Source organism: Garra rufa, chromosome 1 (genome assembly GCF_049309525.1).
Source record: "Garra rufa chromosome 1, GarRuf1.0, whole genome shotgun sequence".
Classification (NCBI taxonomy): domain Eukaryota; kingdom Metazoa; phylum Chordata; class Actinopteri; order Cypriniformes; family Cyprinidae; genus Garra; species Garra rufa.
In genome coordinates, this window is record NC_133361.1 from 2,744,786 (window position 1) to 2,757,510 (window position 12,725).

At 36.3% G+C, this 12,725-nt stretch overlaps 1 protein-coding gene and 1 pseudogene across 1 annotated transcript in view; one reads left to right on the forward strand and one right to left on the reverse strand.

Moving 5' to 3' along the window:
• The window catches only part of LOC141343073 (uncharacterized), a 509,078-nt gene that overhangs the window by 386,490 nt on the left and 109,863 nt on the right, over positions 1-12,725 (forward strand). The gene's annotated exons all lie outside the window — the stretch shown is intronic.
• Positions 4,369-9,871, reverse strand: LOC141328054 (E3 ubiquitin-protein ligase TRIM35-like; annotated as a pseudogene).

Here is a 12,725-nt window from a genome sequence, read left to right on the forward strand (position 1 = left end):
TTTGAAATCCATTCAGCCGTTCTCCAGTTCTGGTGATATCACTTTTAGCATAGCTTAGCATAAATCATTGAATCCTATTAGACCAATATAGCATTGCGTTCAAAAATGACCAACAAGTTTCCATATTTGTCCTATTTAAAACTTGACTCTTCTGTAGTTATATTGTGTACTAATACAGGCGGAAAATGTAAAGCTGTGAATTTCTAGGCCGATAAGATTAGGGACTACACTCCCATTCCGGCGTAATAGTCAAGGAAGTTTGCTGCCATAATAAGGATGAAGCAGGAGCAGTAATATCACACAGTGCCTGGAATTAGTTCCCAGCTAGGTAACTACCAATGTGACTGGCTTTTTTAAATTGTGACCGAATTTCAGGCTTTAAATAGGACAAATATCAAAACTCGTTGGTCATTTTTAAACACGATGCTATTGGTCTCATAGGATTCTATAATCTATGCTAAGCTATGCTAAAAGTGATATCGCCAGAACAGGAGAACGGCTGAATGGATTTCAAAACGGTAAAACTCAACTTATTAACTCGGGGAGAGTTGGAGAATAAACCTATTTCCAAAAAAACTGGTGTGTTCCTTTAACAGTTCAGGTATTTTTTTACCAAATATTTTCAGTTTGGAACGCATGTATATTGAACAAATGACATTAATCACGGTCAGCGTTTTCATCTTGATCTCTAGCTTTCAAATGTCAGTTTTATGAGATCCAAACAGTATTTGTGTTTCTGCTCTTTAATGTGTGGTGAAGCCATGGTCTCTTCCTCTTTACTACGAGTTACAGCAGCAAATAAACATGAAAGAACATCAGAAACAGTCTGACTCACTAAATTCATTCATGAATCAGGCAAACCATCTGTGATTCAAAAGCAGAAAGACTTTAATAAAAACAGAGATCAATAATATCAACAATTCAATTTCAAAACGATGCATCTATTTGCATTAAGCATAAATAGTGATAGAGGCTGTGAAAACAGATGCTATTTAGCTCAATGCATTTACACTGTTAAAATAAAAGGATTTTCTTCAATTTATACTACTTATTCCAAATATTGGCAATTGTCTCAGTATTGCAGTACATTATAAAACAGAATTCAGTAATAACATATTAAATGTAATTTTTTATTTTAATTAGAATTATTAAATGAATGCCATCTTGTTTGAACAGTTTAAGCTCTACCTAATACTTTAACCGTATCTAAAACCTTAATTTCCACTTTTTGATTGTTTCCTTCATTTTTATTGAAAGTACATGCCTTTCTGATGATATGAGATTTGGCGGATTCTGCCTTTGCCAACAAGGCAGAGGTGATTTACACTTAGTGTATTTTTATTAACTTGGGAGAATCTTAATTTAAGTAATTTTACATGATTTTTTTAAGACAAAGCACTTTGTTCAGTAAACCACTATTTAATACGACGAAATAAATATTTTTTCCACTTGAAAACTGTAATTTGTGTGCATTTCATTTATCTGGCTTGATGTATATGAATATTATTGGCTTTGTGAACCTCTCGAAATTTGCTTCTGAGTTAATGCAAACGTTTTAATGTTGTTTATTGACTAGTTTCCTGTTTTTTCTGAAACACTCAAAGTAAGATCTTTTGAACTGTTTGTTTGATTACATGTCATTAACTGCATGATTTTTACCGGACATCAGCTTGAGATCAACTTTTGTATAAAGCTGCTGTGCAACGATTTGCATCGTGAAAACATCTACACAAATAAACTTGAATTGAATTGAATCTTTTGAGTAGCATCATACGGCGCTAGAAATAAAGCTGACTTGACTTAAATTGACTTAAACCGAGCGTCTGTTTTGATGTATTGCAGTGAATGAAGATTGTTTGTATAGGTAAAAAAAAATAATAATTTCAGAGTGTTTTATTTGCAGGATTGTTTTATTATTTGAAGTTTCTCAGTCTGGTGTTTGTGTGACCAGCAAATGGAGCCAAATCTCCTCTAAAACTGATGAAGTGAGACCACTTCGGACTGAGAAGCTTTCATTCAAGACAGGGCTGGACCGACAGAAAGTTTTTGTCACAAATCATGTAATATCTGGGGGGTGTTTCATAAAACAAGTTTACCAAGTTTAGTCTGACTTATTGTTACTTGATTTAATTTCCAAAAGGTAATGTACCATAGCTCAAGTTCAGCCACTGTGGCAATTTCTGCTGGGAAACTAACCTGGTCTGGAGCAGGCAAACTGTTAGCTAAACTCAGTTCCTCTAAAACTGACCAATAGGAACACATTGATAGAGATCTCTTACCACCGACTCTCTCACATACAATTATTTCACTTTGCTATCAGTCCAAAGCCATACAGCAAATGCAACTTAAAAAAAAAAAAATATATTGAATGCATTCAAATTATTGTGTCCAAGATTTAATGACATTTTCTAAGATATATAAAAATATTTTAACATAGTTGGTACTTGCACATTCAGTTGATCAGCAGTTTCTAGGCATGCATGCTTTATGACAGCTCTACCTTTATGGTTATTAATAGAGCTTTAAAACAGTACAATCTAAACATGTATACTCTTTAAAGCGTTAAAAACACTAATAGTTGCAGTTGATGGATTATATTAATAATTGCTAAAAGAAAAATCTAATTGTTTTCTAAAATGTTATGTTTGAATATGCAAATGAGGCATTATTTAATAAAATATGCGCTAATCTTTCGAAAATCTAAACACTGGATGAAGTCAAATTCAAAATTCTTGTTTAATTTTAGGACAAATAGAGTCAAAAGTTTTAACTGAGGGGATTTTGGGTATCTCAGTTTGTCATGCCATAATTCAGATACAGTCAGGAATAAACATGTAGAGTTTGGTGTGTGTAAGTGCTACTGAAGTGGAGATTTATGGCTCAGTGTAGAAGAAAAAACACAATTTGAGAAACAGCCTCTAAAAATATAGATTTTGATAGAAATCTGTTGACACAAATAGACAAAGCGCTATAAAAGAAAACTTAACAGTGTTTTTTTAGATGTTTTCTTTCCACTAGTCTGAAAAACACTATGAAAAAAAGCCCAAAATCTCAAACTTGACAGGTGCATGAAAAGAAGTGTTTTTGCCTGCAGAGTCTCCCCTTAAAGTAGCCTGATTATTTGTAAGTGATATCTTCATCTGACTAGAATTACCAAGGTTACTAAACAGATAATGATAAACGAATATTAATATTTCTGTAATATGGCAAGATCTGTTACAAAATCACAAAATCCAGAAATGAGCCACTTTCTCCAAATCAGGTTCACCGTCTGTGTACCAGAGCGAACATCCACAATCAGTCACTCTTGCATGAAGTTACAGTTGGGGAAAACACCTGGTCTCACCTGTAATCAGAGCTGGCTAGATTACTTACAGATTGGAGTTTGCCATTGATTCCAAATTGCATGACAAAAACAAACAAACAAAGCAAATGTAGTTAGTAACAATCCATTACATTTTAGACATTCATAATAGTATTCACACCCCTTTATTTGGTACGTTTAGTTTTGTTGCAGCATTATGTTAAACTATTAAATCACTTTTTTTCTCCACATCAATCTACATCTAATACACCACCATGACAAGCACAAAACAGGTTTGTAACAACTTTGCAACTTTATTAGAAATAAAAAACTGAAAAGATCAGTTGCATAAGTATTCATATCCTTTTCTGGGACACTGGAAATGTATCTCAGGAGCATTCATATTGCTTCTAGATGTCCCTACACTGTATTTGATAGAAAGATGAATTAAACCTGTCGCTCATATCTGTTTAGTTGTTGGGCTTGTTATAACGTCGTTGGTCAAACTCACATTCATACTCTACGAGATTGAGCTCTGGAAAATGTCCATTCACTTTAATTATTTCTCTGTTATTGCCACATCGCACCATGTTGAATTCAGTCCTTTAAAGCCATTTTTTTTTATGTTTTGGAAAAAAAATAAATTGAATAAAGCTTCATTCTTTATTTTACAAAAGTGTGCTGCTTCACTGTTATTGTGAAGATACACAAACAAAAATAGACTTTTCTGAATGATGCTCTTTCATTTGATTGCTCTTTGCTTCTAAATGTTGAATGTTTTCAACTCTTAATCATGTTCAAACATTTAAAGCAGTGTTAACTTCAAGTCATTATTTATATAGCGCTTATATTTGACAATGCAGATTGTGTCAAAGCAGCTCTACACTCCAGTATTAAACGCTGTTAGTGTCAGACTTTCAGAGTCCTTCATCACTTCAATTAAGATGATTATCATTTCATTTCAAAATCTGACTTTAGCACCTCTTTTTGCTTTGAGATCAATCTGAGGATAATTACAGGTTGAAAATCACAACAAGAAATAACTGTGACAGGAAACACTGATAAAAAAAGTCATTTATTCATTTACATCAATCTGTATTATATGAAACTCTAAAGAAATAAATGTGCTTAAATAATTTGTTGGAAGAACAACGAGAAAAAATGACACTGTTAGTTTCTACAAGCGATTATTAATATTTGTTTTCATAGATTCATAGTCATCATTTGATCTGAGAATCAGATTCATAAACAGCTGAATCAGGTATTTCTAGACTAAATATTCATATTTGATTCAACATTGTGGATCAGCGAGAACCTTTTACATCCATTTACTTCAAGAAACAAATGATCATTAATCTCTAGAACTGAAATCAACAATTCTTCATTGACAACAAACACTGAGAATGTGTTGAATCAATAGTGGAATAACACTAGAGAAAATATGATCTGACTGTTTCTCATTGGTCAGATATGATGAAGATGATTTATTTGAGCCCTTCATCACGTGTTTGAATAATTGTTCATTTGTAAAGATGAATAAATGTAGTTGTTTTCTGGTCTGATGTTCAGATCAACAGTCTCTTACTGATGTGATCTGGATTAAATATTGAAACATGATGAAAGATGAAAGCAGGAAGATCCAGACCTACAGATTACTGACTATTGATCGATAAGATCCTCAGAGAGGAAGAATAATAACCATAAGTACAGAAGAATGGTAAGAGTGTGTGAGTGAAGGAGGTTGTGAATGTGTGTAGATGTGTGTTAGTTACAGGATCAGAGAATGACACCGTTCCTCTGTCATAGTCCAGATTCACTCTCACACGATCAAGATGCTGTTTAACATGAAAACCAGAACCTAGAGACACTCCGTCCTCATCATACCACACACACCAGACACCGGTGTTGAAGAAATCATATCCCTTCCTCTGGTTTGATGCTGTAGTTACTCCAATACTCCAGTATTCACTCTGTTTAACCTCCACATCCCAGCAGTGTGTTCCTGAGTTAAAACCCTCTGAACCCAGAACACAGGAATAACGGTCAAATCTCTCAGGATTATCAGGAACAGGTTGATCTCTGCTCCATCTCACACTGGTCAGATCATCAGACAGAAGGAGACGTGGATGAGCCGTGTTTGGATCCAGAATGACAGGAGCTGATGAGACACAATCAACAGATGCTGCTGTTATTCTGATGTTCATATAATGATCAAGACTGAACCCAACACAGATGATTATGAATTATGACACTCGTCCTGTTGATCAAACACATCAGACATTTTCCTCTCATCACTGTCAGTCATTCTCTGTCTGATTTATCAATACTGAAAGTTCAATCACAAACACTGACAGACACAAACTCAAAACACTTTCATTTACTCTCATTTAGATTCAATTATAGTCAGAAGATCATTTTAATAAACAGATCTTTACAGTGATTTCATGTTTTCATGTAGAGATATGCTGTAAATAATGTTCATATCTTTATCGTTGTCCTCAGTGTTTCTCTTTTATGAATCACAAAGGTATTTACTGAATTCTGTCCAAAATAAATAAACAGTAGATATTATTCTACAATAATGCGATGAAATAATACTGTAATAATAATAATGATAATAGTAATAAGCTTGCTGATATTAACAAAAACTACAATTAAAAATATTTAGTTATTTATTTAATTATTCAGTAATTAAAATAAAGCTTATAATTAATTATAAATATTAGATGAAAATGTATTTAAATTTAAATGTTCAGAAATGTTGTTTTGGCAACTACTCTAAATAAAATAAATTAACACGAAGAATTCAAATGACAACCTAAAACTCAAATAAAATGATTTATAATTACACATGTTAAAAATAAACTTAAATAGATAATAATTACTATTTCAAATTACAAAAACACTTGTAAGTAATATTAAGTTATATTTGTAAACAAATATAAACAAATTAAAATATATTCAAATAAAACCTAATTAAAGTAGCATATAAACAGTTTTGGTGCAGTAGATGATCTGGTTCATAATGCTGAAATCTGTCAATATGGCCTCATCATCTTCATCATCATGATTTCCAGTGTGTGTGTATAAGAGCTCAGGGCCGTATTCACAAAACATCTTAGAGCTAAAAGGGTCGTGTCAGTCCTAAATTTATATAGGACTCCTACATTTTTGCTCTAAGAGTATTTCACAAAGCATTTAAGCTCCTAAATCTGTGAAACATCAGTAGTGAAGAGGACTCCTAAATCACTGAGACCAAATCCCAAACTATCCTAAATTGGCTATTGCCGATAATCTGCCTCAGAATGTAAAAGTTTTATAAACACACTGCATTTATTTGCACACATAGGCATGCATATTTTTATATTCTTTTGGGAGTTATCTCCAAATTTGTCCTTTTGAAAGGTCATTGTCCCATTTTATTTTTTTCGGGTAAAACAACAAATACTACCTCACGTTTCACGTCAATCACGTTTACATACTGCCTCCAGGACGTCATAAAAACAATCGGATCGGGTTCGATTTTCTGCATTTTTTGCATCCATAGCAAGCATTCTGAGAGGTGTTTGAACAGTTTAGAGCCATCATGTAACGGTCCTTGTACACTTGAGTTCACAGAAACTAGTGGTCTTCTTTATAATCTGTGGCTCCAGTAATTCTGGCAAAGCATCAAAGTTTACTGACGTTCTTAAGTAAACTTTAAATTGCTGGGATAATCTCAGAGATCCTTTGAGGAGGTGCACACAAAAACTATTCTCTCCTTCCTCTCCTTATATTATAACTGGATGGAACCAATGTCCTTTCTTTTTTTCTCTTTTTAAGAAGAAAATCATCCTCACTGCTTGAAGATTCCATTTTGTATTGTTTTTATTTGACTTTTTATTGATTTTTTTCTTTCTTTTTGTATCGGAAGAATTACTACGTGACTAGTGTGCAATAATTTGATGCGTGACAAATGTTTCGAATGATGAATACAAAAAAATGCCTACAAAAAAAAAATATTCTGACTCAGTGTGCAAGGGTCCTTGTATAAAGTTTGGTTGTCTTTTATGTTTGCATGCATTCAGAAATGATCATTCTACTATTAGTAAAAGGATATTCATATATCCACAAATTGTTTACGAGAAGCACACATTTAAGAGGCTGACAATTAGCTGAACATTTAGTTGTTTAATTAGTGACACGTAGCTTTATTTTTAAACACACATTTTTATTGTAAAACCTTTATTTGAATTTGGCAAAATAGTATCATACTCTACGATATTTATATGAATAAATCTCTGACGGAGAAATCCCTATCAGCCAATCACAGTGTGCATAGTTAATGAGCATGCTGACATCATCCATATTAATGAGGTCAACCCCGCCCCTTACTCTCAGCTTAAGACTTCTCTCTATTCCTGAGTAAAAGTTTGTCTCAGCAGCTTTGGGAATAGGTTTTAAGAGAAAACTCTTTTTTAGGAGAACTCTTCAGACTCACTGTTCTGGACGATGTCCTGCATCTTCTTCCAGACTCTGAACGGCAGGTTGCCCAAGTAACGTGGCACATCAATCAAAGCTCCAGAAGGCGTCTGTGGATCCGGCTGTGAGATCTGGACTCTGGAAGAACATTCAGGAGTCAGAACTGCAGTGGCTTTGGATCAGAAGCAGAGAGACCAGAGACACCAGCAGATCACTCACCTTTCCATTGAGACTGGAAACTCCTGCAGAACAAACACACCATTGATCATCAACAACTCAATCAATCATCAATCAATCAATCAATCATCTGAAATCAGACCTTTAGAAAGCAGACATCACTGGCTTTCATCATCTCCTCCATGTCTTTGATTGTGTGTGAAAGAGCTGAGATGTGTCTGTTCATCTCCTCCAGCTTCTCCTTCATCATCTGCTTCTTCTGCTCCTCTTCCTCCCTCAGTGCAGTGATTGTAGCTTCTTCTTCATCTCTGAGAAACTGATGAAGCTTCTCAAACTGCTGTTTAATCTGACGCTCTGTGTGCTCAGCTTGAGACTGAAATCAAACCACATTCACTTCAATCGTCTCCATCGACACACATCGACACGATCACATCATTCACAACTGAGATCAACTAATCCATTATATTAAATATATCAGATCACAACTGTATATAGTGATCCTACAGCTGGAATCCAAATCACTCTCCATTCTGTTTCCTCACCTTCATGTGTTCAGCTGTTTCCTCAAACTCTCCTTTCATGTTTTCATTGTGTTTCAGTTTCTCCTGTAATGATTTCAGTGCTGTATTCAGCTCCTCCTAGAATTAAACAAAAATACATAAAACACCAGATTACAGTGAAAGAGAAGATGATACAGTGATATGATCATTTAATACAGTGCTAAAGTATTTGCCACCATCCTGATTTCTTCTTAAACAGGACTTTAAAACATGAAGTTGACTAAAACCAATTTCTCTCACCTTATATGATGAAACCACTTCACTGATGGGTCTGAATTTATGATTGTCGTGTTTCTGTGAATTAATACACACTACACACAGCGGCTGTTTGTCCTCCAGACAGAAGAGTTTGAGTTTCTCACTGTGTAAACTGCAGATCTCCTCAGATCCTGATGAACGCCTCTCATTTCTCTCCTTCAGGAACGACTCACACAAGTTTTTTAAACACAAGATTAGTTGGAGGCTCTTCTCTTGAGGATCTTCTCCTGCAGACGGGACACTCCTGAGTTTTCTTGGTTCTCCAGAACTGTTGAAGACACTCTTTACAGACACTGTGACTACATGATAAAACAACAGGATTCTTGAAGATTTCCTGACATACAGGACAAGAAAAATCATCTTCAGATAGTGAAGCCATTTTGACTCTTTGAGCTCCAGCGATCTAAACTTTACTTTCACTTTCTGAACGACAGATTGAGAAACAAATCTCCACGAGAATCACAGAGATCTACTGTCTATTCAGAAACAAACTGAACAAAAGTCCTTCTGTAAAGTGTTTCTCCTGGTTCTTCACTGATGGCTGGTTGTTTATTGGTTTTGTCAGTAGAGAAGAGAGTCAGTGTGACAGAAAGGAGAAAGAACACGTCAGTCTCTTCCTGGTAAGAGCTGTAAGAGGGAGGAGTTTATGATCAGGTGAGTGTGTTTCAACAAGTCAGACACGAACATCTGTGACCTGCAGCATGAAGCAAGATGAACAATCTCAGAGTTGCAGAGTAGGTTTAGAGTTGACAAAACCAAACAAATCCAACCTGGTTTAGCAGGCTCACAAAGCTCAATATAATAATAATAATAATAATAATAATAATAATAATAATAATAATAATAATAATTCCTTACATTTATATAGTGCTTTTCTGGGTACTCAAAGCGCTTTACATAGAAGGGGGGAATCTCCTCATTCACCTGGATAATGCGACGGCAGCCATATTGCGCCAGAACGCCCACCACACGCCAGTTTACTGGTGAAGAGGAGAAAGAGTGATGAAGCCAATCAGAATATGGGGACGATTAGGAGGCCATGATGGTCAGAGGCCAATGGGTGAATTTGGCCAGGATGCCTGGTTACACCTCTTCTCTTTTTTGAAGGATATCCTGGGGTTTTAATTGCCACAGAGAATCAGGACCTCGGTTTAACGTCTCATCCGAAAGACGGTGCTTTTTGTCAGTATACAGGGTCCTTTTAAAAAAAATTTGCATATTGTGATAAAGTTCATTATTTTCTGTAATGTACCGATAAACATTAGACTTTCATATATTGCAGATTCATTACAACACAACTGAAGTAGTTCAAGCCTTTTATTGTTTTAATATTGATGATTTTGGCATACAGCTCATGAAAACCTCAAAAAATTAGCATATCATGAAGAGGTTCTCTAAACGAGCTATTAACCTAATCATCTGAATCAACTAATTAACTCTAAACACCTGCAAAAGATTCCTGAGGCTTTTAAAAACTCCCAGCCTGGTTCATTACTCAAAACCGCATTCATGGGTAAGACTGCCGACCAGAAGGACATCATTGACACCCTCAAGCAAGAGGGTAAGACACAGAAAGAAATTTCTGAACGAATAGGCTGTTCCCAGAGTGCTGTATCAAGGCACCTCAGTGGGAAGTCTGTGGGAAGGAAAAAGTAAAGTGTGGCAGAAGACGCTGCACAACGAGAAGAGGTGACCGGACCCTGAGGAAGATTGTGGAGAAGGACCGATTCCAGACCTTGGGGGACCTGCGGAAGCAGTGGACTGAGTCTGGAATAGAAACATCCAGAGCCACCGTGTACAGGCGCCAGTTCAAGCCACTTTTGAACCATAAACAGCGGCAGAAGCGCCTGACCTGGGCTACAGAGAAGCAGCACTGGACTGTTGCTCAGTTGTCAAAAGTATTTTTTTTTGGGATGAAAGCAAATTTTGCATGTCATTGGGAAATCAAGGTGCCAGAGTCTGGAGGAAGACTGGGGAGAGGGAAATGCCAAAATGCCTGAAGTCCAGTGTCAAGTACCCACAGTCAGTGATGGTCTGGGGTGCCATGTCAGCTGCTGGTGTTGGTCCACTGTGTTTTATCAAGGGCAGGGTCAATGCAGCTAGCTATCAGGAGATTTTGGAGCACTTCATGCTTCCATCTGCTGAAAAGCTTTATGGAGATGAAGATTTCATTTTTCAGCACGACCTGGCACCTGCTCACAGTGTCAAAACCACTGGTAAATGGTTTACTGACCATGGTATTACTGTGCTCAATTGGCCTGCCAACTCTCCTGACCTGAACCCCATAGAGAATCTGTGGGATATTGTGAAGAGAAAGGTGAGAGACGCAAGACCCAACACTCTGGATGAGCTTAAGGCCGCTATCGAAGCATCCTGGGCCTCCATAACACCTCAGCAGTGCCACAGGCTGATTGCCTCCATGCCACGCCGCATTGAAGCAGTCATTTCTGCAAAAGGAATCCCGACCAAGTATTGAGTGCATAACTGAACATAATTATTTGAAGGTTGACTTTTTTTGTATTAAAAACACTTTTCTTTTCTAATTTTTTTAGATTTTGGGTTTTCATGAGCTGTATGCCAAAATCATCAATATTAAAACAATAAAAGGCATGAACTACTTCAGTTGTGTGTAATGAATCTAAAATATATGAAAGTCTAATGTTTGTCAGTACATTACAGAAAATAATGAGCTTTATCACAATATGCTAATTTTTTGAGAAGGACCTGTATATTTTTAAAAGCGGAGTGATTTACAAATGAGTAAAAGTACTTCAAAATCGATCCTAAACGTAACTGGAAGCCATTGTAAGGACCTGAGGACTGGTGTGATATGCTCTGATTTTCTGGTTCTAGTCAGAATCCTGGCAGCAGCGTTCTGTATGAGCTGCAGCTGTCTAATGGTCTTCTTGGGAAGGAGTGAGGAGACCATTACAATAGTCCACCCTGCTGGTGATAAAGGCATGAACGAGTTTCTCCAAGTCTTGACGGGAAACAAAACATCTAATTCTTGCAATATTTTTGAGATGATAGTATGCTGATTTAGTTACTGCTTTGACATGGCTACTGAAACTGAGGTCTGACTCCAGAATCACACCAAGATTCTTGTTTTTTGACCCCTTAGCGTCAAGGTACGCATTTACCTTATGAACTTCATCTTTGTTTCCAAATGCAATGACTTCCGTTTTCTCCTTGTTTAACTGAAGAAAGCTTTGGCCCATCCAACTGTTAATTTCATCAATGCATTGGCAGAGAGAGTCAATGGGGCTGTAGTCATTTGGCGATAAGGCTAGTTAAATCTGGGTATCATCTGCATAGCTGTGATATGCAATTTGGTTCATTCTCATTATTTGACTTAGTGGGAGCATATACAGGCTGAACAACAGCGGCGCAAGAATTTAGCCTTGCGGGACTCCGCATGTCATAGACTTATGTTCTCCTATACTCACATAATAGCCTCTCCCTTCAAAGTATGACCTAAACCATTTGAGAACCATCCCAGAAAGCCGACCCAGTTCTCTTTGCTATGATGTGGTCTGAAACCAGACTGGAAATGGTCCAGGTATCAATTGATGCTGCTATTTCTAGGTGAACAGCCCTTACAGTCAAACAGGTGAAGATAGTCATGGATCCAGTATTTGGAAACATTCAAGATGTTTTGCTAATCACTGCTACGCCCAGAGAAAAGGAATGTAGTAAGACATCTTTGAACAAGATATGTCTCTTCTGTGGAGAACATAACTTGGATTCTTGTAACAAGCTTGCGGGGAAGATTAGTTTCTTGAAGAAGAATTTGAATTGTTTTGGTTGTTCATGTATAGGACATATTAGCCGTGATTGTATACGGAGAGAAGCATATGAAAGATACGCTCAAAAAGTCTTCTTCTTCTAAAAACAACAAAATACATGCCAATATTTTCTGTTAAGTAAGTACACTGGATATGATTCAGTGGGCTATAAAACAGCTG